Below are 22914 nucleotides of genomic sequence, written 5' to 3' on the forward strand. Positions count from 1 at the left end.
GCCCAACCCCAACCCTAGCCCAACCCTAACCCTAGCCCTAGCACAACCCTAACCCTAGCACAACCCTGACAAGGTCGGAAAGGGGTTAATGGGAGTGCTTCTTTAATGTGCCTATAGAAAATCAGTAGGGAAGCTATTCTTAAAATATTTGTTCATCTAAGATGGCAGAAGTTATTTGACAAGACCAGGGACATTGCTAAGGTCCTAAAAGATTCAGGGCCCAAGCCCCAAAGTACATGTATCCCCATACAACCTCCCCGTCACTTAAAAGAGCATCTATACATATACACACATGGTCAAAATTGTTGGTATCCCTCGTTTAATGAAATAAAAACCCACAATGGTCACAGAAATAACTTGAATCTGACAAAAGTAATAATAAATTAAAAATCTATGAAAATGAACAAATGAAAGTCAGACATTGCTTTTCAACCCTGCTTCCACAGCATTTAAAAAAAAAATTAAGCTCATGAAATAGGCCTGGACAGAAATGATGGTACTCTTAACTTAATATTTTGTTGAACAACCTTTTCAGGTAATCACTGCAATCAAACGATTCCTGTAACTGCCAATGAGACTTCTGCCCCTCTCGACAGGTATTTTGGCCCACTCCTCATGAGCAAACTGCTCCAGTTGTCTCGTGTTTGAAGGTTGCCTTTTCCAGACGGCATGTTTCAGCTCTTTCCAAAGATGCTCAATACGATTTACGTCAGGGCTCATAGAAGGCCACTTCAGAATAGTCCAATGTTTTCCTCTTAGCCATTCTTGGGTGTTTTTAGCTGTGTGTTTTGGGTCATTATCCTGTTGCAAGACCAATGACCTGCTACTGAGAACAAGCTTTCTGACACTGGGCAGCACATTTCTCTCTAGAATTCCTTGAAAGTCTTGTGATTTCATTGTACCCTGCACAGATTCAAGACACCCTGTGCCAGGTGCAGCAAAGCAGCCCCAGAACATAATAGAGCCTCCTCCATGTTTTACAGTAGGGACAGTGTTCTTTTCTTGATATGCTTCATTTTTCCGTCTGTGAACATAGAGCTGATGTGCCTTGCCAAAAACTTCCATTTTTGTCCATCTGTCCATGGGATATTCTCCCAGAAGCTTTGTGGCTTGTCAATATGTAGTTTGGCAAATTCCAGTCTGGCTTTTTTATGATTTTTTTTCAACAATGGTGTTCTCCTTGGTCGTCTCCCATGAAGTCCACTTTGGATCAAACAACGACGGATGGTGCAATCTGACACTGATGTTCCTTGAGCTTGAAGTTCACCTTTAATCTACAGTATTTAGAAGTTATCCTAGGCTCTTTTGTTACCATTCGTATTATCCGTCTCTTTGATTTGTCATCAATATTCCTTCTGCGGCCACGCCCAGGAAGGTTGGCTACAGTCCCATGGATCTTAAATTTCTGAATAATATGTGCAACTGTAGTCACAGGAACATCAAGCTGCTTGGACATGGTCTTATAACCTTTACCTTTAACATGCTTGTCTATAATTTTCTTTCTAATCTCCTGAGACAACTCTTTCCTTTGCTTCCTCTGGTCCATGTTGAGTGTGGTACACACAATGTCACCAAACAGCACAGTGAGTATCTGTAGCTCTATATACAGGCCCTCTGACTGATTACAAGATTGTAGACACCTCTAATTAGTGGACACAACTTGATTTAACATGTCCCTTTTGTCACATTATTTTCAGGGGTACCATCATTTCTGTCCAGGTCTATTTCTTGAGTTTAATTTTTTTTTTAATTCTGTGGAAGCAGGGTTGAAAAGCAATGTCTGACTTTCATTTGTTCATTTTCATAGATTTTTAATTTATTACTACTTTTGTCAGATTCAAGTTACTTCTGTGACCATTGTGGGTTTTTCTTTCATTAAACGAGGGGTACCAACAATTTTGACCAAGTGTGTATACAATAATTACAATATTCCACTGTTGCTAACCCTAAAACACACTATACAAAGACCAATATTATCAAAATTACTACTATACAAGGCCAAAATAATACGGCTACACAACATCCTTTAAAATTACCATTACACAGTGACTACATAGTATTATAATATGACCATTACCTCTGCATTACAAAACATACTATACAAACACCAATAATACTGCCATACACCTATCACTACATAATGACTAAAATGCATTAAACTGTTACTAAATTTTAAAAAAATGCTTAAAAAGACTGATATTACCACCATACGTTGACAATATAGTGGTATATAGCAGTCCTGCCAACCATATTAGAGATTACAGTACAGATACTGTATATGCAGTATAGGGACTTACAGATGACGTTCTTTCTGATGGAGTCATGTACTTTTCTTGTCTTTTGCATCTGGCCCCGACCGTTATAACGACTTCTCCTGCCAGGACTCGTCTGCAGAGATTACAACAAAGACACATTTGACTTCTCATATTTCAGCCACTGTCTCCATCTATTCCCAACCTGCACAAACCTGACTGCTCTTCAAGCCTGGAACAGTGACTCCAATACTTCAAAATTTATGTTATTACTATGATTACAACTCCATCAATTAATGCTACAAAGACACAGTGCCTCTAAAAATAATAGTATTCCATAGAAAGTAGTATAGTATGATAGCCTCCACAGCTCTCTATATGCTGTATTATGGCCCCCAGCCCCTAATCTACTGTATTTTGGTCCTCACAGCCATTTATACACTGTATTATGGCCCCCACAACCATATATACTGTATATATAATAGATGGCACAAGACATGGAAAAATGGGATGGATAATAAATTTAACCCAAATTGGCAACACCCCAAGATAGGACTTATGAATCCACATAGTAGGGACAACCAAAGCAAGATAAAAATGAAAACAAAAGAGAACAAGAATCTTCGGAGAGACGTTCCAAATCATGAAAATGCAAAATCTTTATTGAAAAACATTAATTAAATATGAACAATGAGGATCACTCAGAAACACACAATATAAAAACAATGGAAGAGCAAGACAACGAGGAGCAATATCTATTCATCATTTAGAGAAGATGTGCACTGCCCAATATGAGTGAATTACCTATGAGCACAATAATGTACCACAATGCAAATCATGAAAGGGTAACTCATAAGGAGGTTAATGGAGAAACCACATAGTTTTGAAAACTCTGTCCAGTGTGGAATCTAGTATAAAGGCATTTGCCCAAAGCAACAAGTTAATATAAACATGACACCTCGACTATGAGCAGAGACACTCACTGTAGATAATGAGGTCTCCAAATGACAGCTCATACAATAAGTAATGTATCCGGATCATGTACTTACACCCACAGTGGTCAGATAACAGCTCCTCACTCGTACTTGACCCGACGTGCGTTTCGGCACGGCTGCCTTCGCTCCGGATGCTCATGTCGTCGCTTCTTGCACCGCCGGTCACCGAGACTGCTCTGCTGGTCACTGTACAGCCGCACTCTTGCTGCACAGCTTCTCACACTTGTGTTGTATTCACAGAGCTGCAGCAGCTGGGATGGATCGATGGATGGGATCACACAGCCCTCTGCAGGGGGAGGCGACAATCCTTCCCCCTCAATATGATACAAAGGGGAAGGCTGGCACCTTTCAGCTTGAGTGACAGACAACTCTGGTACAGTCTATGCAAGTGGGAGGGGCCTATTTTGGCACCGTTTCTGAGGCTCCGCCCATGATGGGACACCCCACATATCATTAACTCCGCATGTGCTACAGTAATGGCTGAGATTTATACAGTTATATACAGTCTTTGTGGCACACAGGACCCGGTTAATGGGGTCTGTAAATCCTGTTTGTGACACCAGTTGCAGCTGCCGTAAGGGCCTAGGGTACTCGGTAGCTGGGCCGGCAGTCTTCCAGGGAGGTCACGGTGGCAGTGGCCCAGCTCCGTGGCCCTGGCCGAGCAGATGAAGGGAGTATTTACAGGGGATTCATAATCTTTATGTAACGCCACCTGTGGTGACTGGTCAGGGATAACCATCGCTGCTGTGTAGACCCTAGGGGGATAGATGGTATAACAGCTGGGATGAAACACTTCCCACAGGCGAATCAGACCCCCAGAGACTGAGAAAGCTGATATGAAGGATGACAGCAGGGGAAACAGGGTGCAGAGAGCAGGACGGCAGCAGTGATGATAGTTGCAGTGGTAGCACAGCTGCAGGGAGGCGCAGAAGAAGACAGACACGAGGAATGCAGTCCGGTTACCTTTACTGCAGAAAAAGCTGTTTAGTCCGGGACACTGGTCACTAGGTCCAGGAGGGTCCGGTCAGCCTGGAAGCAATCGGAGTCCGTCCCATCAGGTGGGTTTGGAGGCCTGTCTGCTGCGTTTCTGACGCGCCCCCTGAGCCGTGGGGTACTCGGTGCTGGGCCGGTCGTTGCTTGGGGAGATGTCACAGTGGCGGTGACCCGGTCCATGACCCAGGGCGGTCATTCAAAAGGGGAATATTTACAGGGGAATTTAATGGAGTTTTTATGTACAGTTCGTGACGCCACCTGTGGTATGCGGCTATGTGGAGCCGCCGCTGCGGAGCAGGACCTCTGGAGCTGATGTTAGTGCAGCCAAGCTGGTGTGGCTCTCCACAGGTAGAGCCTAGCTCCAGGGCAGTGCAGATGTAGTAGTGAAGTAGATGATGCTGGGCGTTGTAGTGCAGGGGTGATCTCGCAGCTAATAATCACAGAGACAGTTGGGTTCAGTCCTCAAGGTCTTTACTCACGGTTGTTGCAGTCCAAGTTACAGGTACCAGGGTAACTTCCCTCGTCGTGCTGCGCTTACTCAGAGAGGGGTTCAGTCCACCCTCAGATATCTCCAGAGTACTTAGCGGGACCCCCTTCTGTGTGTTCTCTCTCTGGCCGTTTCGCTGCACCTCATACCAAGTGTCCCAATCTGGTACCTGCGGGCCTTGTCGGACGACGTCTGTTCCGTCCCCTGGGTCCTCTATAGTTACCTTCTTGGTGAGACTGATATGGACTGTTGACTACAGGACTTGAAATACTGCAGCCTCCGGTTTCTAGTTGAGACATAAAGTGCTATGCTAGTTGAGGGACCGGTCCCCTTTGTGTGGCCTGACCCCTCCACCTCCTGGTAGATTCGGGTGTACGGGTGGCCTCCAGCACTGCCCGTACCCCTGGGGTCCCTTCCATGTTCCTGGAGCCCTTCTCCTGCTCCCTTTCCTCTTCCTTCAGTCCTGGGCCTCTCCTCAGGCCCGCTCTGGAGCGGAGCTCTTGCAGAGCCCCTGCTCCTTCCACTTCTCCTCCTCTGACTGAACTCTCTGATTGTCCTCTCTAAACAAGATGGCTTCTCTATATATATCTTCCTCTCATGTTCTCCCCTAAGCTGCTTTCTCCACCCACACCCACTACATAGCCCCTCCCAACAGCTAGGGACCCGGGACTGTGCTCTCCCTTAGGAGCAATCTCGCCCTACCCCCACTGCGGGTATGTGTTGGATGCAGGTGTTAGGGTCCTGAGCTGTACTCCTTCCTTACCTGAAAGTGAGATACCACACCTCTGGGTGAGATGCAGTACCTTTGTGGCGACCGAAACCCTCAGGGGCGCCACACTTCTCCTTTGCGGGCCTCGCTGCCTGTAAGTTATCCTGCGGTCCCTTTTGTTCACTCCTGACCTAAGCTCCATACTAGCAGGCGGTGCGAACCTATAATGAGTACTGCTCCTTATATGCTGTATTATGGCCCCCACAGCCCCTTATATAATAATAATAATAATAATCTTGTAGATTGTGAGCCCTCGCGGGCAGGGTCCTCGCTCCTCCTGTACCAGTCGTTGTCACATTGTGTTCAAGATTATTGTAATTGTTCTTGTATTATACCCCTTTTTCACATGTAAAGCGCCATGGAATAAATGGCGCTATAATAATAAATAATAATAATAATCTTTATTTATATAGCGCCAACATATTCCACAGCGCTTTACAATTCAGAGGTTCATATACAACAGTCATAAGTAACATAGTTAAAGATAATATAATAATTAAAGCAAAAATAATAAGGACCCTGCTCGTAACAGCTTACAATCTATAATGATGTGGGGATGACACAAAGTGCAGGGGCTTATTTACAATGATGGTCCAGCCATCTTGAAGGGATGAGGGATAGATAAAGACTGCATAAGGTCATCACCAGCCAGTATTTGTAGTGCTCTTGAGTTCGGTAGAGTTTGGCGGAGACTTATGTTTGGAGAAATAATGAATGGGCTATAAAAATATAAATGAACTTTTATTAGGGAACGTCATAGGATGCCCTAAACAGGTGTGCTTTTAGGGAGCGCCTAAAACTGTGGAAGTTGTGGTTCGTCCTAATTTGTTGGGGTAGAGCATTCAAAAGAATAAGTGCAGCTCGGCTCGGGAGAAGTCTTGGAGCCGGGAGTGGGAGGTACGCATTAGTGCGGATGTTAGTCAAAAGTCGCTTGCGGACTATACTCACCTAATCCTGATTCCTGGTACCCCAGCCTCTGTCTCCTTGTCTTCTGTAACGGACCTGCAGAGGTGGAGCGATGCAATTACATCATCGCACCGCCTGCGTGGGTACGCTGAAGTCTCGTAAGCTGCAGGCTTATAGCGGTCTGCGGTTTAGGAGAACTGTGTCGGCATCAGGGGCTGGCTGGCAAATTTTAGCCTGGGGGGCAATTAGAAAGCCATAGCCCACGACTTGTGGTGGCCTATCTTTAGCCTGCTTATCCCTGGCTGCTGCAATAAAGCAGTAGAGATAGCAGGTTTTAAAAATAACGGTGACTGGTACATAGATACGGGAGCAGAACCGAGCTTACTACCTAGATGCGGAAGCAGAACCGAACTTACTACCTAGATACGGGAGTAGAACCAAGCTTACTGCCTAGATATGGGAGCAGAACCGAGCTTACTACCTAGATATGGGAGCAGAACCGAGCTTACTACCTAGATACGGGAGCAGAACAGAGCTTATTCTCTAGATATGAGAGCAGAACCAAGCTTACTACCTAGATATGGGAGCAGAACCGAGCTCACTACCTAAATGCAAGAGCAGAACTGAACTTACTGCCTAGATACGGGAGCAGAACTGAGCTTAGTACCTAGATATGGGAGCAGAAACGAGCTTACTACCTAGATACGGGAGCAGAACCGAGCTTACTGCCTAGATGCGGGAGCAGAACCGAGCTTACTGGCTAGATACGGGAGCAGAATTGAGATTACTACCTAGATATGGGAGCACAACCGAGCTTACTGCCTAAATACGGGAGTAGAACCGAGCTTACTACCTAAATAGAAATGAGAAAATTTTAAAAAAATACACATTTGATATTGCTGCGTTTTACATACATATTTACAACTGATGGTTCTAGTGACATATTCATGTAGTGATAGTGATGGTTGTTCTGATGCTGTATTCATGTAGTGATGATGATTCTGGTGATATATTCATCACTAGAATCATCATCAATACATGAATACGTCGCCAGAACCATCATCAGTACATGAATATGTCACCAGAACCACAATCAGTACATTAATATGTCACCAGAACCACAATTAGTACATAAATGCATCACTAGATCCACCATCAGTACATGAATACATCAACAGACCAACCATCAGTTCTTAACTACGTCACCAGAGCCATCATCAGTAAATTAATATATCACCAGAACCACCATAAGTACATGAGTACATGACCAGAACCAAGAGTACTTGAATACAAGAACTAGGCTTAGTACAACGATCAGTTGTAATATCAAGTTAGCCCCATAAAAAATGTATGTCATGAACCTGCAACTCCCAGAATGTTCTTAACAATGGTAAGGTGATACTGGGAATTGTTATTAACCGTTATAATCAGAATGCAGACCATACAAGAACCACAGCACAGATGAGACGCAGGCAGTATCACAAATAAACATTTACATCCAGGTACCTTATCACCATAGATGAACACATATTTAAAATGACTGTGATACAGCCAAAACTCCGCCCACCCATGACAAAACTCTGCCCACTCACGATTAGACAATTAAATTGAACAGTGTGCAGAGTTTGGATTGGGTGGGCGGAGTTACAACCACCGAACACCGCGATTTTATGCCCAGTTAGAGACATTTAGAGAAGTTAGTGGCTCTCACTGGGGTGCCGGCTCCCATCAGTCACAGCAGGGAGCCGTCTCTTTGTGTCAAATCGTTCACGACCAACACATCACTAGTGAGTGCAGGGAGGGAATGACGACCGGAGAGCAGGACAGAGAGAGGGGTGAGCGGTGTCAGTTCAGAGATTTTTTTTTTCCCGCAGGAGATCCGGGGTTCCGGCCAAGAAGTTTGGGGCTGGAGCCCCGGATCTTTGATGCTAGCGACACCCCTGGCCAAGTTCAACATTCAGGGTAATTTGGCTATCTGAATACAAGTTGTACAGCACAAGTACTTTTATAATACTGACACTTAAGAATCCCATGACTGCAGCTTGCTCTTTACCTGTCTCTCAATGCTGGTTAGCATAGTATTTTTAACAGTTTGTGTATTACAAAGAGTGAGCGCTTTCAATTAATCAAGAATCCTGTAATTATCAAAGTCTTACATTTACGTTCACCATTGTAAATTAAAATGTATTGTATATATTACGCATGCTTTACTGAGCATGCGTTGGTTGTCAATTCTGACGGATGCTCAGTAGATTCTTGTCAATGTGCAATATGCACACTGACAGTGTACTCTCTTGCCGGCTCTGATCAGAAATAATAAGCCAGCAGGAGGGCGCACTGTCAGTGTGCATTGTAAGAATACCCAACGTGCAGAGACCAGTACCGCCCTACAAATAATTTGTATTCTTACAACGCACACTGACAGTCCGCTCTCCTGCCGTTACTTCTGATCAGAGTCAGCGAGAGAGCGCATTGTCACTGTGCATACTGCACAGTATCAAGAATCAATTGAGCATCTGTTGGAATTGACAACCAGTGCATGCTCAGTAGAGCAGACACTAGTCCAGTCCCTGCTCTATTGTCCATGTAGTGACACCCATTTCAGGGAGTACCCAAGTCCCTGAAACGAGTGTCACTGATGACACTTCGTTTCAGGGAGGTGGCAGAGGCTGTAGCAGTGACCACAATGTCTGTCCTCTGATGACCCTTTGTCTGAGTATCCCAGCATGTACTGGGATTCTCATGTGGCACCCCAGGGGTCTGGCTTCCACAGTAACAGCAATGTTATGTCTGAGAGCAGGTGGGAGGTCTCTTGGTCAGGAATCCTATGCATGCCACACCTCCTGCCCAGTCCTGGGAGGGGAAGGACTTCCCCTATATAAACCTAGGGCTGAGACAGGGTTAGTGAGTAGAGAAGAAGTAGAGACAGAGAAGAGAAGCAGATCTAGGAAAAGAACATCAGGAGCTCTGTGGGAGCAGTGCTATAAGGAGTCAGGGGCTGGCAGCTGCAGAGCTCGCCCTGACTGAGAAGCTATCACCGGACCCGGAGTCCGAGGCTGTGGGGACTAATCTTTACCCAGCAGCAGAAACCGCCCGGCAGGGGATTTCAGGTCCTCTGGCCAAGAAACCCGAAGGCACGGTCACACGCGTGGGACCAGCACCGCCGTCGTGGAGCGGACGCCACTAGAAGGCCCCGAGTCACCGGCCATACGGGTGAGCACCACACGGTACACTCAGGGACGTGGGCTACTTATACCCGCCTCTAGCAAGGTAGCCAGAAGAGTACAGTCAGTTTGGGAGGCCTACAACTCCGCCTGGCCAGGGGAGATCCCATCTGCTCAAGGACTGACCAGGCCCCGATCGCTAGCCAGTACTCCGGGAGGGTCTATCTTTATCACCAGTAAAGACCCTGAATTACACCGCATCGTCTCTGAGTGATTCCTGCTACCGCCATCATCCATGTCGGCTGCCCTGAGGCCATACCCCTCCCGTTGGGGGTGATACTATCACGCTGCACAATCCTACCACCGGCCTCAGCGGTCTGCCCTGCAGCGGCAGCTCCTTCGCTGCATTCAACGGGTGGCGTAGTCGTCCAACATCTACCGCTAATACATCGCCGCTCAGTTTGACTCCCTGGGCACGGACCGGGTCACCGCCACGAGACTACAACCCTCAACAGATCCGGCTCTGGGTAAGCTCCCATGCGCGCGATGCCGCGCGACGAAGGCCCAGGGGTGCGTCAACTTTTGGCGTAGTCGGCAGGATCACGTGCCCGCAACCACCGGGTACTGCGTGCCTGAAAAAGACTGTTCAAACTGACCTGTGGTGAAGATTCCCGCCATCCGGCGCCATCTTCCGCTTCCTTCCCGCCATCGGTGGAGTTTTCCCGCCATTCGGTGCCATCTTCGGCCTTCTTACCGCCAGCCGTGGAGTTTTCCCGCCATTGGACGCCATCTTGAGGACGCCGCGCGGGAAGAAGAGGGGCGTGGACTCCGAAAGCGCGCGAGAAACTGAAGCCCTGCCTCACGTCCGGACGTTGCGTAAGGTCCTGGAAGGAGCCCAGCAGACGCCGACGTCACAGGAGCGCGACGGAAGGTCCTCAACCCTGACGATCCACTGCGGAGCCGCGGCCTACGGAAGAGGATCATCGCAAGGTAGGCCACGGTCCACTAGGGGGGAGAAGGATGTCGGATACGGAGGAGAGCTTCACCGCTTCAACCCCCGCCAGCGCCACCGCTGTTGCGGTCATGCCTTTCACCATGCCCTATATCCCGGGGGCAGCCTGGCTACCCCAGTACTCAGGGGAGTCACATACCCTGCATGACTTTAGAGAAAAGCTGGATAGCCTCTTCCAGGTGTATCCCCTCACAGAGGAGCAAAAAGTGAGCATCCTGGTGGCCCAATTAACCGGGGCAGCCCAAAGGGAGGTAAAGTCCTGGCCACCTGGGAGGAGGACTGTCGCAGAGATACTAACCCGGCTGAGGGACACCTTTGATACCCGCACCTCAGCCGAGATCAAGCTTAGATTCTACGGGTGCAAACAGCGGGCACATGAGAGTATAAGGGACTATGCCCTGAACCTACAAGAGGCCCTGAGAGCCATTAAGCAGACCGACCCTGACGGCGTGGGAGACGAGGACAGGCTGTTGACTGAACAATTTATAGAGGGTTTATATTGCAATGCCCACCGAACCCAGTTGCGGGCAATGGCCTTACAGGACCCTCATCTGGGATTTGCACAGTTCAAGGACAGAGCCATCCGGGTGCTCCGAGAACCGGCACCAGGTGGCGTTGTGACCCACAGACGCCCCACTACCACTTACCACCAGGAGGCGGCACCCTTGTCGGCAGGGCCTGTGGGAGCTGATGCGCAGGCTTTGAACAATGACCCGGCTCCAGACCTGCACCATCAGGTCCAAGAGCTAGCTAAAAGCGTTGCCGCGCTAACCCTAACTGTGCAGTCTTTACAGGTTTCCACTCCAGGGAAGATCCAGCTGGCATCCGGACCGGAGGACATCCCGTGGCGTCGACCAAGGAGGACCCCACCGGCCAGAGGAAGACCCAGCGACCGATACAACGAGGACGGACAACCCATCTGCCGCTGCAATCAACCCGGACATATGGCAAGGTACTGTCCTTTAAACTGGCACAACCTGGGGTAGAGGGCCAAACCCCAGGAAAAAGATCATCAGGCCCATCGAACTGGCGCGACAAATATGTGGGAGGACGTCCAGTCTTGCCCGTGGTACTGGATGGCATCCCCATGAGTGCCCTACTGGACACCGGGTCACAGGTTACCACTATCCCGTACGTGCTCTTCAAGCAGTACTGGAATGACTTGGATATCACCCGCTACCCTGACGACGACTTGAGTATCATCGCCAGCAATGGTCAGCCCGTGCCACAGATTGGATTTAAAGAGGTGACCATTAAAATCGGTAGAGTCGAATTGGCGGCACAGGGACTGATCATTGTAGACATTGACAAGCGCGAGAGTCACCCAAAGATAACTCTAGGAACTAATGTAATTGAAAATTGTCTTGCAGAGGTGATTTTCCTTTTACAGCAGGTTGCCAAGAACGCCAGCTCCGGCCAGCAGCGAGTGCTCCAGAAAGAGATCCGGGCACTGATGCGACGGCAACAGATAGAACTCTCCGGTGGTGAGATTGGTAGCGTAAGAATGTGTGACCCTTTTCCTATTGCCATGCCCCCAAAAAGTGAAATGATGATTTGGTACCGGGCAGCTATTGGTCTGAGAGGTAGAGATTACCAGGCAATGGTAGAACCAGTTTACTCAGACAGTAGGCCCACCATTTTGACAGCACGGGGGGTGGTCAATGTACGCCATGGGAGGGTGCCCGTTCGCATAATAAATATCGGGAAGAGGGAAGTGTACCTGCCCCGGTATGCCACGCTAGCCAAATTGTATACCATCAATCAAAATTCCATACAGTCCGTAGAACCCTTGCCTCCATCTTCCCCGGAGGAAAGTAACGGCTCTAAGGAAACAATGGAGGACTGGTGTCAGCAACTACATTTGGGTACTGACTCCACTCCCTCACACCAGAGACAGGGAGTCTATCGGGTGGTTCAAGAGTACGAGAGAGTGTTTAGTAAACACCCGTTAGACTTCGGGCGAGTCAAGGGGGTAGAACACCACATCCCCACGGGAGACCATCTTCCCATAAAAGAGAGGTATCGACCCGTACCCCCTGCACACTACCAACACGCCAAGGGGATGCTTAGGGACATGAAGGAGGCTGGGGTGATCAGGGATAGCTGTAGCCCCTGGGCAGCTCCACTAGTCTTAGTCAAAAAGAAAGACAACACCATGAGGATGTGTGTAGATTACCGAAAAATCAACCGTATCACACACAAGGATGCGTACCCCTTACCAAGGATAGAGGAGTCTTTGGCTGCTTTAAGATCTGCTAACTTCTTCTCTACCTTGGATCTCACTAGCGGGTACTGGCAGGTTCCTGTAGCAGAGGCGGACCGGGAGAAGACCGCATTCACCACCCCGATGGGACTTAGCGAGTTTACCTGCATGCCGTTCGGACTCTGTAACGCACCAGGAACCTTTCAACGATTAATGGAGTGCTGTCTGGGCCACAGAAACTTCGAGACGGTCCTGTTGTACCTGGACGATGTCATCGTATATTCCAAGACTTATGAGGACCACCTGAAACACCTGGCGGAAGTGTTCGAAGCTCTGGCAAACTACGGCCTAAAGGTAAAACCCTCCAAGTGTCACCTCCTAAAACCAAAGGTGCAGTACCTGGGACACGTGGTGAGCGCTGACGGAGTGGCTCCCGACCCTGATAAGATCACCGCAATTAAGGAATGGCCAAGTCCCTCCAGTGTAAAGGAAGTGCGGCAGTTCCTCGGGTTGGTAGGCTATTACCGCAGATTCATCCCCGGTTTCACCAAAAAGGCAGCTCCTATGCAGGACCTCCTGATAGGCCAGTCCCGGAAGGCCAAGAACCAGAAGCCGCCCTTCAAATGGGAGAAGTTAGAAGAAGAGTCCTTCCGCCAGCTGAAGATGGCCCTCACGGGGGATGAAATCCTGGCGTACCCTGATTACAGCCAGCCCTTTATCCTCTACACCGACGCAAGTAACATCGGGCTAGGAGCCGTACTGTCCCAGATCCAGCAGGGGAAAGAACGAGTAATCGCTTACGCCAGTCGAAAACTGCGACCCACCGAAAGAAACCCTGAGAATTACAGCTCATTTAAGCTAGAGTTCCTGGCAGTGGTGTGGGCAGTCACTGAACGCTTTAAGCACTACCTCGCTTCTTCCCGGTTCACCGTGTACACGGATAACAACCCGTTGACACACCTGGACACGGGAAGACTCGGTGCCCTAGAGCAGAGATGGATGGCCCGTCTGTCCAACTACGAGTTCACAATCAAATACCGGGCAGGACGCTCCAATACCAACGCGGACGCCCTGTCCAGGATGCCAAACCTACCGGACGTAGGAGAAGATCCAGAGGGATTGGAAGAAGTCGAACTCCCCGCGTTCCACCGTCATGGGACTATCCAGTATTCCCATCGGGTAAGGAGTAAGCAAGCCGCTACGTTTAACCCCTTGCCTCACTACAACTGGGAGGAAACGCAAGACAGTGACCCTGCCGTCCGACTGGTGAAGGAGATGCTCACTCAGCCAGATGCCCGCCTTGACCCAGACGCTCCGGAGGAAGCCAAACAACTGTGGGCTGAGAAGAGTCGACTGTTCCTTTACAAGGGGAAGTTGTGCCGCAGAATGGTTAACTCCCGGACGCATGAACTAATCTGGCAAGTAGTGGTGCCACGAAGAGACGCAGCCATGGTGATGGAGGCATACCACGACGGGGCTGGACACTTCGGATGGAAGAAGCTGGAGTTCCTGCTGCGCGGGCGGTTCTACTGGGTAGGCATGAGGGGAACCATCGAGAGGTGGTGCAGAGACTGTGGCCCGTGCAACCTAAGAAGGAAGGACCGTGCCAGCCAGAGGACCCCCCTTCAGTCCATTGTCACCAACCAGCCGTTGGAACTGGTAGCCTTGGATCATGTAAAACTGACCCCAAGCAGAAGTGGCTACGTCTACGCGTTAACCATTGTGGATCATTACTCCCGGTTCTTGGTTGTCGTCCCCGTTAAGGACTTAACAGCTCAAACAGCAGCTAGAGCCTTCCAGCAGCACTTCTGCCGTCCACACGGGTACCCGGACCAAGTGCTGACGGACCAGGGACCTGCCTTTGAAGCGGAGGTCTTCCAGGAATTCTGCAATCTGTATGGCTGCCGGAAGATAAGGACGACACCCTATCATCCGCAAACTAATGGACTTTGTGAGAAAATGAACCAGGTGGTAATGGATCTTCTGAAAACGTTGCCCCTGGAAGAACGCAGTCTGTGGCCTGAGAAGCTGCCCGACCTGGTGGACCTATATAACTACATCCCTGTAGGTTCCACCAACTGTACCCCGGCTTACCTAATGAGGGCAAGGCCTGGTAAGCTACCTGTTGACCTGGAGATGGGAGTCCTGACACCCGAGGACACTTCACCGGAAGCAGACTGGGACACAGAGAGGCAGCAGCAGTACCGGAAAGTACAGGAGAGCGTGGAGCGAAGTCTCTGTCTCGCTAGGGAAAGACAAGAGAAAAATTACAACCAGTATGCTCCCGCTGTTCCCCTGGTACCCGGAGAGCAGGTCTTGAAGAGGAAGAGACGGCTCCACAAGTTGGACGACCAGTGGGAGAAGGACCCGTACACCGTACTGCCCTCAAGCCACGACAACCCAAAGGTTTGTACCATCAGTAAAGACGGAGGGGAAAACACAGCCATTGTATCCCGGGATCACCTGAAGAAGTGTCCCGAACAGCTACGGAACCCAGAAGGAGAGCAAGAAGACCCTCGACCCGTAGAGGAAAGGGAAGATATGGTTAGTACTGTGCTCGGGGACTTCCCTCGATCCTGGACTCAAGTCAATGGTGCAGTTGTGGTACCCGTCCTCACGTTCCTCCAACCAGCATCCCAAGTGCCTACGGAGCAACAGGTAGAGCTGGAAGAGCAGCCGGTCCAGGAGGCAGAAGACTCCACACAAGCAGAACAGGAGGATCAACCCTCTGCTTATAGTGAGCCTGCCGTACCCCTAGTGAGCCAAAGAGCCGGTAGACAGCTGCCCAGTTTACCCTTGACAGCTCCTACACCCTGTAGTTCAGGGCTAGACAGTCAGCTCCGTAGGTCCACTAGGGCCACTAGAGGCCAGTTACCCGCACGTTGGAGGATTTGAAGTGTATAAATTGTTTTATTTGTGGTTACCTGTTTTTCTTGTTGCTTGTGTATAATTATGTGTTTCTAGTTATTTATAGGAGTCCTTGGTGGATTTACCGGGAATCCTTGTACATGGTTGGAGCGTAACCTAGGAATGGACTAAAGACTGTTAAGGACTCGGGGCAGGACAGACCCCTACCTGGTTACGTCTCCCTGTTTTGGTGAAATGGACACCTTGCTTTTCTTCAAAAACTGCACCCGGTTGCGGACACGCCGTGACCATCTTTATATGTTTTTCTTATTGTACTATTATTGTTTATACCTTGTTATGTTTAAAAATATGTTTAGTCCCGGAGTACTAAATTTCACTAGGGGGGAATGTGGCACCCCAGGGGTCTGGTTTCCACAGTAACAGCAATGTTATGTCTGAGAGCAGGTGGGAGGTCTCTTGGTCAGGAATCCTATGCATGCCACACCTCCTGCCCAGTCCTGGGAGGGGAAGGACTTCCCCTATATAAACCTAGGGCTGAGGCAGGGTTAGTGAGTAGAGAAGAAGTAGAGACAGAGAAGAGAAGCAGATCTAGGAAAAGAACATCAGGAGCTCTGTGGGAGCAGTGCTATAAGGAGTCAGGGGCTGGCAGCTGCAGAGCTCGCCCTGACTGAGAAGCTATCACCGGACCCGGAGTCCGAGGCTGTGGGGACTAATCTTTACCCAGCAGCAGAAACCGCCCGGCAGGGGATTTCAGGTCCTCTGGCCAAGAAACCCGAAGGCACGGTCACACGCGTGGGACCAGTACCGCCGTCGTGGAGCGGACGCCACTAGAAGGCCCCGAGTCACCGGCCATACGGGTGAGCACCACACGGTACACTCAGGGACGTGGGCTACTTATACCCGCCTCTAGCAAGGTAGCCAGAAGAGTACAGTCAGTTTGGGAGGCCTACAACTCCGCCTGGCCAGGGGAGATCCCATCTGCTCAAGGACTGACCAGGCCCCGATCGCTAGCCAGTACTCCGGGAGGGTCTATCTTTATCACCAGTAAAGACCCTGAATTACACCGCATCGTCTCTGAGTGATTCCTGCTACCCCCATCATCCATGTCGGCTGCCCTGAGGCCATACCCCTCCCGTTGGGGGTGATACTATCACGCTGCACAATCCTACCACCGGCCTCAGCGGTCTGCCCTGCAGCGGCAGCTCCTTCGCTGCATTCAACGGGTGGCGTAGTCGTCCAACATCTACCGCTAATACATCGCCGCTCAGTTTGACTCCCTGGGCACGGACCGGGTCACCGCCACGAGACTACAACCCTCAACAGATCCGGCTCCGGGTAAGCTCCCGTGCGCGCGATGCCGCGCGACGAAGGCCCAGGGGTGCGTCACTCACACAAAGCATCATCAAAGAAGGAAGTAGTAAAAATATAGAATAAACCAGTTAGCATAGTGAGAGAACGATAGGGATTTTTTAATTAAAGTAAATACATTAGATTATAACATTAAATAGGATGAAAATTCATTTGTGTTTCAGACCACCATCCCTTTAAGTGCTTACTCTGAAAAAAAATCTCAAATATGTAATGGAAGAAAAATAACACATATTAGCACAATAAATATTACCATTCCTGTACAGGGAATCTGTCAACAGGTTTTTATTATGTAATGTGACAACAAAACGAGGTAGGGACAGAAACCCTGATTCCAGCTATGTATAATTTAGTTTACTGTGTACAGTACGATAATTGTTAACGATAACAGTTACGATATAGTTACAGTTTTCTTTGCTGCAGTTCTAGCAGAGATTAGTTGTTTGGCTGTGATAACCCTGCCCACACTACAACTTTATGTGTACATTGTATAGTGACAAAAAGCTGATGATCAGTGAAGGGGCATAGTTTAACTAGGATAGGTAAGACCAGTTGTCATGTAGTGAGAATCTCTTGCTGATAAAACACTGATTGTATTGAAACAGCAAAACACAGCTCAGCAGTTGACACATCACTGTAATCAGGGTCTCTGCTCTTACATTATAGTGCTCTCAGTTTACATAGCAAAACCCCCTGACAGATTCCCTTTAAAGTGCACCTGTCAGCAGGATTGTACTCAGTAAGCTACATACACTGTCAGGTGGGCGGCATTACACTGATTAAAATGATACCTTTGTTGATAAAATCCATCCTGTGGTTCTTGTGTAATCTTTACTTTTAAGATAATGATATGCTCGTGCTTCGGGGCGGCCTGTGGGGGGGCACTATATCTGTGCTCTGCTTACATATTCATCTGTATGCTCTTATGACAGGTCGCTGATCATTCACTGACCTGCCTCCTATTTTACCTAGCCCCGCACTACTAGATGCATTATATAATATAGGAGGCAGGTCAGTGAATGATCAGTGATCTGTCATAAGAGCATACAGATGAATATGTAAGCAGAGCAGCAGATGGAGCCCATCCCACAGCACGAGCATATCATTATCTCCAAAATGAAAGTAAAGATTACACAAGAACCACAGGACGGATTTCATAAACAAAGGTATCATTTTAATCAGTGTAATGTCGCCCACCTGACAGTGTATGTGGTTTACTGAGCACAATCCTGCTGACAGGTGTGCTTTAATTCTAGCTTATTCACTGCACATATAAAGTTTTGCAGCTTTCAAGTATACTTTTCATATTCATTTCTCATGGTTTTTAGGATCTCTGCTTGCATTCATCGAATTGAACACTTCAATCTTTTCCCCCAAACAATAAAAGTTATTCAGGTAAATGGATGTGTATACAAAAGTGCACAAGACTTGCCATGGACAGACTTTTTACCGTCTGTAGGGTTTCCATTTAATGACCTGCAGGCAAATGTGTTAAAAGCCATAAGGAACTGAGGCATAAAGTATATTAGAAATTCCTTATTTGATAAGATCTGAATATTCCTTTAATATTGAATGTTGTATTAGTTTATTCATTTCTACATTTGTACAAGCCACGAGCATACAGCTCAGTCGTGAGGTTTTAACCAGCAGTGAGAATCGTCTGAAATAAACTTTTCTTCTCCTTTTCTCCATGGTCAATAATATTTATAGAAGCATATTTTTAGAGAGCATCTGTCATATTCTACATTGAACAGTCTGTCCTGGTCCCTTCAGCAGCTATTGGGCCTCGGTATATCCGCTGTCTCTCCCCGATGTTTTATGTCCATTTACCTAAATATTCACACGATTAATTGCAGTTCCGCTGCCTCCACCTCACTTTCAGCTCAGGTGCAGCTCAATACAATCAATTATTGATCATTTTATTTCTCAGTGGAGATAATTATTCAGGTATTATTCTGGAGACGCTCAATGTGGACCTGGGAGACAACCATGAAGAAAACTCATAAAAATCACATCTTTTATTTATTAGTGGCATTGAGAGCATAATACAGAGCAGATTGTTCATTATTAGTGTATAGACATTCTGCATCATTATATATTACATGCTTACATCACTAATGTAACATAGTGTGGATGTATTATCAATGTAATATGTACTTTATGTAAAATGTCAGCCTGTAGACATGCAGGGCTAGCATTCTGTATTCAAGCACCACTGCTGTGTATCTAGTAGTGCTACAAATCATACAGCACAATATTGTTATAGACTATCACTTTTTGTTAGGAGCTTTCCCTGATAATATTTTTTAACAAAAATGGTGTTCCACTGCTTAGACACTCAAGAATCAGCAGCAATCTGTAGAAAAATCTGGCAGAAAATATTAAATTCCCAGAAGTGATATTGGAAAGGAAATAAAGAATTACCCAGTTCACATTGTCGTTGAAACACCATTTTAGGGAGAGCTTTAAGGGAAACACAAGGGGTCTTGCATGTTTGAAAGTGTCGTCCAAATCAGGAAGGCGATTGAGCGGTGACAAGTACATACACTACAGAATCAGTTGGTTATTGGATAACTAAAGGAGGAAGTATGCCATCATTTCACTCAGGGTGTCGGAAAGACAGTGCAACACAGAGGGAAGAGGGAAAGGGAGCCCAGACTCTAGGGAAAGGGGGAAGTGGAGACCTCCTAGTCTTGTCTAGTGTCACCCTGTCTCAACTACCATCCCTATATTGGTTCTTCACCAATCGCCACACGCGTACCTCGCCTTGACTTTCCCTGGCGTATGGCGAAGGCTAGGGAAGGGAGGAGATGAGTACTAGTCGATCTCCACTAAACTCTATAGACTACAAGGGTAGACAAACAGGGGGGGATTGCTTAGCTTTAGACGACTCCAGCCAAACGCACACATGGCCTCCAGCTCCAGAGAGGACGAAGTACTGCTCTTGCTAAAGCCTCACAAGTAGTAATGAATATCACCGACACCTCCGTCTCAGACAACCAGGTATTTATACACTCAGGCCAGGTAGCTAATTAGCCAGAGGGAGGTAGCCGCTGGGTCCTAGAGACAACCAGCCTCTAAGAAGATGTCTGTAATGCCAAACATAGAGATCTTCTGCAACCAACTGCAGGGCGACTGTCTGTCACCTCTGACACACCTGTGACACATCACTACCAAAAGAAGACGTCAAATAATAAAAAGAAGAAAATTACTTACTTAGAAATAATTTCTGCCTATGTGGCAGTTCTAAATCTTAAAACAGGTTATTTTCAGACAATACCCTTTCTTACCGCTTAGATTTTACAAGACTTGTGAAATCTTAGGAAAAGGTTATATCTAATATGTGACTAAATGAGATCATATAATAGTCTTGTCATATCACATGGCTTAACCAATTTCTCAGAATCAGCAAAACCTATATCTTGTCTTATTGTTAAAAGCAAACTAACGCTGAGCATACAAAAACACATCGATATTAAAGCTAGATATATAGATAGAAATTGTTTAAATAATATCAATGCAATTTAAAAAATGTCAACCATAACAACATTAATGTCATTGGACTGTCAATAAAGAGTAGATTTTATTAGGGGGGTTGTCAGATTAAGGAGGATTTTAGTCTTATGGAAAGCACGGATAGGGTGGTAAGCAGAGATGACGGAGGAGATGTGGGTGAGAGTGATAAGTTTATATTGTATTTTATAACCAATGGACAAGCAGTGCAATGACTGGCTCAGGGTGGAGGCATCGGTGTGTGAAATGGAAATATCAAGTTTAGTAGAAGGCAGAAAAAACTCAATAAGTTTGGATTTTGAGAGATTCAGTTTCAGATAGACAGAGAAAGCAGATAGTCAGTGATGTTTTGTTATAGTGCAAGGCTGATGTCTTGAAATGAGATATCTTTAGTGTAGAGATGGTAGTAAAAGCAAAACCGCTGATAGTTTATCCAATTGGGACTGTGGGTATAGAGGGAAAACAGGAGGGGACCTGGGAAGAAATATTGTTGCCATTTGATTTTGGCAAGTAAGCTTAACAGTACTGAGACACGCCGAGCAAAAATTTAAGAATCTCTATTTCTTTTATCCCAGTTATCAAAAGGGGGGAAAAGCAGCGAAAGTTGATGTAGCCGGAACTTTCGAATTTAGATGAGTTGGTTTTAAAATACAATATGCTATGAGTTTCTGAAAAAGGGAAGGGGAACCAATGAAAACCAAAGAAAAGCCCAAGAAAAATAAGCAATAAAATGGAACTTTTAAAGGTTTTCCCATAATTGACTCATGTATTTCATGCAATACAAGTTTAGTGTATGACCTGACAGCCTTTAGGATGTATCAGCCTTGCGATTTATTTTGGGGGAAATAAGAAATATTAAGAAAATTGGTTCTCTTAATTATATGGGCTACAGAGTCTATGAATTAGTAAATCAGGTGAAATAGTTTTCTGATTACTATTTAAGATACTTGCTCATACATAATCTTAAGAATAATCAGGTCCCTGTCCCCACTGAATAGATCTTCACTGATTTTTTTTTATTATTTTGTGCACTATAGCTGTAATAGTTGAAGGAGAAAATATTACTTGTATCAAAGAGTTCAAAAATAATCCGTATCATGAAAAAGGAGCAAACATTGAGAAGTAACTAACATGATTTCTGTGGATCTGGACCTCTGGAACCCCACATTCTCAAATCAAGGGTCACAAAGCCCTATGTGAATGGGGAGAGCACATGTTACCACTGACTAAATTGACTTCCATGTGTGTATAGACACAGGTCTAAAGGGTCATGCCTCTCCTTGTGGAAAGTGACATGTCTGACATGCCAGAGTAAGGATAATTATAGGCCATGCAATGCTCCTCTGGGTAAATTAAATATACAAATTGCCTCGTCAGAGAGGGAGAGGACCTGAACTCTAGTGTCACCTATTGGAAGTAGAAATCCTAAAAGGCCACTTCCTTTCTGAAAAAGCAATTTGCATATTTAATTTAATTGGGCTATAAGTCTCCTTACATTGGTATGTCAGGCATGTCACTCCGCACAAGGAGAGACATTGCCCCTTATACTACATTCAGAGGCCTATTATACAGCCAAATCAAATCTCATGCTTTGCTCTAAGAAGGGGTAACACCCTGAAACACTGTCTGCAAATTGAGATTCTGGTTTAGCTTTTATCCTAAGTCTGATGACAAGGCTCCTTAAAGGGTTGATATTTACTTTTAGGATTGCTACTTGTCTCTGAAGATGCAATTTGCCCATGTATGGACATAGGACACACTTAAGCACTGTTTTTGTGATTAAAGGTGGTCCCAGTGGCTAGGCCCCCACGAAACATACATTTATGACCAAATCTGTGAATAGTTGATAAATGTTATTTGTGGAGATTTAATCATTTAACCCTGTAACTGTTGTAGAGATTTTGGTGACTCCTGCTAAGAATATACAATTTATTATGATATTAGTTATCAGCTTTTTGTCTGAAATTGTTTGCATAAAAGTGGGTTGTGGAGATTTAAGCAGTTTAAAGGGAACGTGTCATCTTGGAAAATGTTATTAAAGGGGAAAAACTGAGATAATTTGCAGGCAAACTGTGTTACCATGGTGCCTGGCCACATTAGCGAGAGCGCAGCTACAAAAACCAAAAAGAAAATGACCTTATTTTGTCCAGGGAGCCACTGTCTTTCAGTCTTACAGGTTGCTAGGAGTGGCTACAGTCATCGCTAACAGCTCCACTCACTTTACTGTGAGCAGTGGCTGTATACACGCCCCAACAGTTTGATTGACAGCTCACTCTACAGCACATCTGTGCAGAGAAAGCTGTCAAACAAAGTGCTGAGGCATGCTTACAGCCATCGCTCACAGTGCTGTGAGAGGTGACTGTAGCTGTTCCATCCACACCCCA

The 22914-nt window shown here is 46.8% G+C and overlaps 1 protein-coding gene across 4 annotated transcripts in view; it reads left to right on the plus strand.

Moving 5' to 3' along the window:
- The window catches only part of PTPRT (protein tyrosine phosphatase receptor type T), a 526727-nt gene that overhangs the window by 251464 nt on the left and 252349 nt on the right, over positions 1-22914 (plus strand). The gene's annotated exons all lie outside the window — the stretch shown is intronic.

The sequence above is a fragment of the Phyllobates terribilis genome, unplaced genomic scaffold (genome assembly GCF_046119375.1).
Source record: "Phyllobates terribilis strain yellow unplaced genomic scaffold, ASM4611937v1 Scaffold_5__5_contigs__length_657084704, whole genome shotgun sequence".
Lineage (NCBI taxonomy): Eukaryota > Metazoa > Chordata > Amphibia > Anura > Dendrobatidae > Phyllobates > Phyllobates terribilis.